General features: G+C 47.5%; 1 non-coding gene across 1 annotated transcript; it reads left to right on the top strand.

Moving 5' to 3' along the window:
• The first annotated feature begins 595 nt into the window (after nt 1-595).
• Nucleotides 596-702, top strand: LOC119806019. The gene has a single exon (XR_005284074.1). It is a non-coding gene; the product is annotated as a U6 spliceosomal RNA (small nuclear RNA).
• Nucleotides 703-6198: the final 5496 nt, after the last annotated feature.

The following is a 6198-nucleotide window of genomic DNA, read 5'->3' as shown; positions in this document are numbered from 1 at the left end:
GCTTCTTTTGCTAGCATCTATTGACCAAGCCATTGCCCCAACTTTCTCATTTTTAATAATTTCTCTTAGGAATATAGTTCTTTGAATCTTGTAAAATGTGAATGGTATAAAGAGAAAAAAAATGAACAAACACAAAACATTGTGCTAACTCTGAGCAACAGATTCTCATTAAATATTTAAGTGTTTAAATTAAAAAATGTATAATCTTTGATTAAGAAAATGTGCTGATTGTGTTGAACATGATATTAATGAATTAGACTGTGATTCTGTGGTCTACTCTGACAGAGGGGACCTAAAGGCACAGTCGTGAGAGAAAGTGTATGTGGCACAGGTATATTTGTATGTCTATCCGTCTACAAAAATTTCTCTTTAGGATCATTCTTTTTTCTGTTTCATATGAAAATGACAAACTCAATATCATTATTTCTGTCTGTGAATGACCATTTATGTCAATTCCAAGTCATAAAAACTGAATGTTATATGGCTTGTAGAGTGATATGAAGAAAATTAATACAAGTCTATAGTCTACGGTCTTCTTTATAGAGACATTTACAGAATGTATTCTTGCCTTATATAATGTGGCATTTATTCCCCTGTGTTTGCTTGGGCAGCACATATACTAAAACTGGAGCAATACAGAGAAGATTAACACGGTCCCAGTGCAAGGGTGTCATGCAAATTTGTGAAGTGTTCCATACTTTTTTCAAGTGGAAGGGAAAAGAGGGATGAAGGCAGAAATATGGGGAGAGATACATATAATTTATGGCCATTTGAGGGATATTATGGAAACCTAATATGGTAGAAACTCCCTAAAATATATACATATATGAAGGTGATTTGGCCGGAATCACCAAATAACAGAGGAGGCAGAGCCCCGAAAAGCCATCTCTTGTCACCAAATAAAGCTTCCTGTATCAGGATGAGTTATATTTAATTGCATTGTTGACTAAAGGGCTCCCATGGGAATTCCCAAACACCTAGCTGTTGTCAGGACTGTAGGTTGCTCTCAGCAAACTGCCCACAAGTTTTCATTGCTGAAGACAATACCTACATAACGCATTAAACATGGGAAAGTCGCTCTGCAGGCTTGCTTCTGCTTCTCCCACTCCTGTCTCTCCCAAGTTTTCCCTAGTGTTCTCAGGTGTCCTGCTCTTGTTCTAAGGCCACCCACCCAAAGGGGTCAGACTCTGGCCTCTAGGCAGGTCTGAGGATCCCTGCGGAGGGGTGCAGGCTCCTTCAGATTGTGCTGCCAGGTTCGCTGTGTGGTATTCCATCCCGCCCTGCCCCCACCTTGGCCCTTTTGTCTGGGCTGAGACCCTGGGCTGCCTGGAATCCCTGATCCTGTGCCCTGACATTCCATCTGAACTGGTGAGTGAATGCGGACCCTGGGGCAACCTGCCCTGGAAGAGAGCACAGACCCCCTCCCCCCAGCTCCCTCTGCAGGCTTGCTTCTGCTTCTCCCACTCCTGTCTCTCCCAAGTTTTCCCTAGTGTTCTCAGGTGTCCTGCTCCTGTTCTAAGGCCACCCACCCAAAGGGGTCAGACTCTGGCCTCCAGGCAGGTCTGAGGATCCCTGCGGAGGGGTGCAGGCTCCTTCAGATTGTGCTGCCAGGTTCGCTGTGTGGTATTCCATCCCGCCCTGCCCCCACCTTGGCCCTTGTGTCTGGGCTGAGACCCTGGGCTGCCTGGAATCCCTGATCCTGTGCCCTGACATTCCATCTGAACTGGTGAGTGAATGCGGACCCTGGGGCAACCTGCCCTGGAAGAGAGCACAGACCCCCTCCCCCCAGCTCCCTCTGCAGGCTTGCTTCTGCTTCTCCCGTTCCTGTCTCTCCCAAGTTTTCCCCAGTGTTCTCAGGTGTCCTGCTCTTGTTCTAAGGCCACCCATCCAAAGGGGTCAGACTCTGGCCTCCAGGCAGGTCTGAGGATCCCTGCGGAGGGGTGCAGGCTCCTTCAGATTGTGCTGCCAGGTTCGCTGTGTGGTATTCCATCCCGCCCTGCCCCCACCTTGGCCCTTGTGTCTGGGCTGCGACCCTGGGCTGCCTGGAATCCCTGATCCTGTGCCCTGACATTCCATCTGAACTGGTGAGTGAATGCGGACCCTGGGGCAACCTGCCCTGGAAGAGAGCACAGACCCCCTCCCCCCAGCTCCCTCTGCAGGCTTGCTTCTGCTTCTCCCACTCCTGTCTCTCCCAAGTTTTCCCTAGTGTTCTCAGGTGTCCTGCTCCTGTTCTAAGGCCACCCACCCAAAGGGGTCAGACTCTGGCCTCCAGGCAGGTCTGAGGATCCCTGCGGAGGGGTGCAGACTCCTTCAGATTGTGCTGCCAGGTTCGCTGTGTGGTATTCCATCCCGCCCTGCCCCCACCTTGGCCCTTGTGTCTGGGCTGCGACCCTGGGCTGCCTGGAATCCCTGATCCTGTGCCCTGACATTCCATCTGAACTGGTGAGTGAATGCGGACCCTGGGGCAACCTGCCCTGGAAGAGAGCACAGACCCCCTCCCCCCACCTCCCTCTGCAGGCTTGCTTCTGCTTCTCCCGTTCCTGTCTCTCCCAAGTTTTCCCCAGTGTTCTCAGGTGTCCTGCTCTTGTTCTAAGGCCACCCATCCAAAGGGGTCAGACTCTGGCCTCCAGGCAGGTCTGAGGATCCCTGCGGAGGGGTGCAGGCTCCTTCAGATTGTGCTGCCAGGTTCGCTGTGTGGTATTCCATCCCGCCCTGCCCCCACCTTGGCCCTTGTGTCTGGGCTGCGACCCTGGGCTGCCTGGAATCCCTGATCCTGTGCCCTGACATTCCATCTGAACTGGTGAGTGAATGCGGACCCTGGGGCAACCTGCCCTGGAAGAGAGCACAGACCCCCTCCCCCCAGCTCCCTCTGCAGGCTTGCTTCTGCTTCTCCCACTCCTGTCTCTCCCAAGTTTTCCCTAGTGTTCTCAGGTGTCCTGCTCCTGTTCTAAGGCCACCCACCCAAAGGGGTCAGACTCTGGCCTCTAGGCAGGTCTGAGGATCCCTGCGGAGGGGTGCAGGCTCCTTCAGATTGTGCTGCCAGGTTCGCTGTGTGGTATTCCATCCCGCCCTGCCCCCACCTTGGCCCTTGTGTCTGGGCTGCGACCCTGGGCTGCCTGGAATCCCTGATCCTGTGCCCTGACATTCCATCTGAACTGGTGAGTGAATGCGGACCCTGGGGCAACCTGCCCTGGAAGAGAGCACAGACCCCCTCCCCCCAGCTCCCTCTGCAGGCTTGCTTCTGCTTCTCCCACTCCTGTCTCTCCCAAGTTTTCCCTAGTGTTCTCAGGTGTCCTGCTCCTGTTCTAAGGCCACCCACCCAAAGGGGTCAGACTCTGGCCTCTAGGCAGGTCTGAGGATCCCTGCGGAGGGGTGCAGGCTCCTTCAGATTGTGCTGCCAGGTTCGCTGTGTGGTATTCCATCCCGCCCTGCCCCCACCTTGGCCCTTTTGTCTGGGCTGTGACCCTGGGCTGCCTGGAATCCCTGATCCTGTGCCCTGACATTCCATCTGAACTGGTGAGTGAATGCGGACCCTGGGGCAACCTGCCCTGGAAGAGAGCACAGACCCCCTCCCCCCAGCTCCCTCTGCAGGCTTGCTTCTGCTTCTCCCACTCCTGTCTCTCCCAAGTTTTCCCTAGTGTTCTCAGGTGTCCTGCTCCTGTTCTAAGGCCACCCACCCAAAGGGAGTGCAGGCTCCTTCAGATTGTGACGCAAAGAATAGGTCCTCCTCTGGCACTGGGGAGATCCAACCTGTTTCAGTCACAGCAAAGATTGGTCTAGGACACCAAACGCCTCCGGACTCCTTTTGAAGGAAGAGATGGGCAGGCGTCAATGCAGGAGCTCCTCCAACAACATGATAGGCAACATGACATCACCACAAGCCAGACATCCCGAAACAACAAGATTTGAACACCCTACCCCAGAAGATATAGAAGAAACCGACCTTAAACAATACTTTATGAAAATAATAGAGGACCTTAAACAGGAGGTAAAAAACTGCCATAAAGAAATGGAGATAACAAACAAAAAGGTAGACGAAATAAATAAATCACTCAAAGACACTCAAGAAAAACAAGAAAAACAAGAAAAAGCAATCAAACAGGTAAGGGAAACAGTACAAGACCTGATAAATGAAATGGAGGTATTGAAGAAAACACAATCTGAGGTGCGACTGGAAATGGAAACTCTGAGTAAACGAACAGAAACTTCAGAGACAAGTATTTTCAACCGAATACAAGAGATGGAAGAAAGAATCTTGGACTCTGAAGATACTATAGAGGAAATAAACTCACAGATTAAAGAACTAAACAAATCTAACAAATTCTTAACACAAAACAATCAGGAAATCTGGGACACCATGAAAAGACCAAACCTAAGAATAATTGGGGTAGAAGGAGAAGAATTACATCTCAAAGGCCCAGAAAACATATTCAACAAAATTATAGAAGAAAACTTCCCCAACCTAAAGAAGGATGTTCCTATGAAGGTACAAGAAGCCTACAGAACACCAAATAGACTGGATCAAAAGAAAGCATCCCCACGCCATATAATAATCAAAACACAAAACATACAGAATAAAGAACAGATATTAAGAGCTGCAAAGGAAAAAGGTCAAGTAACTTATAAAGGGAAACCTATCAGAATTACACCTGATTTCTCAATGGAAACCATGAAAGCCAGAAGAGCTTGGATAGATGTGCTACAGACACTAAGGGAACATGGATGCAAGCCTAGACTATTATACCCAGCAAAGCTTGCGTTCACCATTGATGGAGAAAACAAGATATTCCAGGACAAAAACAGATTTAAACAATACGCAGCCACAAATCCAGCCTTGCAGAAAGTAATAGAAGGAAAATCACAAACCAAGGAGTCCAACAATGCCCACAATAACTCAGGCATCTAGCGACCCTTCACCAGCACAACTAGAAGAAGGGAAACACACAAACTCTACTACTAAAAATGACTGAAGTTAACAAGCACTGGTCATTAATATCACTTAATATCAATGGACTCAATTCACCTATAAAAAGGCACAGGCTAAGAGACTGGATACGAAAACAGAATCCAACATTTTGCTGTTTACAAGAAACACACCTCAACCACAAAGACAGACACCTACTCAGAGTAAAGGGTTGGGAAAAGGTTTATCAAGCAAATGGCCCTAAGAAACAAGCGGGTGTGGCCATACTAATTTCCAACAAAGTTGACTTCAAACTAAAATCAATCAGAAGAGATGGAAAGGGACACTTTATACTCATAACAGGGAAAATCCATCAGAATGAAGTCTCAATCCTGAATATCTATGCCCCTAATATAAAAGCTCCCACTTATGTAAAAGAAACACTTCTAGAACTCAAGGCAGCCATCAAACCACACACACTAATAGTTGGAGACTTCAACACTCCTCTCTCACCAATGGACAGGTCAATCAGACAGAAACCTAACAGAGAATTGAAAGACTTATTGGAGGTAATGAACCAAATGGACTTTACAGACATCTATAGAACATTCCACCCAAACAGGAAAGAATATACCTTCTTCTCTGTGGCTCATGGAACCTTTTCGAAAATTGACCATATACTTGGTAACAAAGCAAACTTCCACAGTTACAAAAAAATATTAGTAACCACCTGTGTCTTATCGGATCATCATGGATTAAAATTAGAATTCAACAACAATGCTACCCCCAGAAAGCCCACAAACTCATGGAAACTGAACAGTCAACTACTGACCCACACCTGGGTCAAGGAAGAAATAAAGAAAGAAATTAAAGTCTTTCTTGAATTTAATGAAAACAAAGACACAACATACTCAAACCTATGGGACACAATGAAAGCAGTGCTAAGAGGAAAGTTCATAGCACTAAGTGCCCACTTAAAGAAAACGGAGAAAGCGCTCATTGGTGACTTAACAGCACACCTGAAAGCTCTGGAAAAAAAAGAAGCAGACTCACCTAGGAGAAGCAGAAGACTGGAAATAATCAAACTGAGGGCAGAAATCAACAAAATAGAAACACAGAAAACAATCCAAAGAATCAATGAAACAAGAAGCTGGTTCTTGGAGAAAATCAACAAGATTGACAAACCCTTAGCCAAACTAATCAAACGGCAGAGGGAGAACATGCAAATTAATAGGATCAGAAATGAAAAGGGGGACATAACCACAGACACAGAGGAAATTCAGAGAATCATTAGA

Source organism: Arvicola amphibius, chromosome 1, assembly GCF_903992535.2.
Source record: "Arvicola amphibius chromosome 1, mArvAmp1.2, whole genome shotgun sequence".
NCBI classification, from domain to species: Eukaryota; Metazoa; Chordata; class Mammalia; order Rodentia; family Cricetidae; genus Arvicola; species Arvicola amphibius.
Note: the sequence above shows the minus strand (reverse complement) of the source record. Positions and strands in the feature narration are given on the sequence as shown.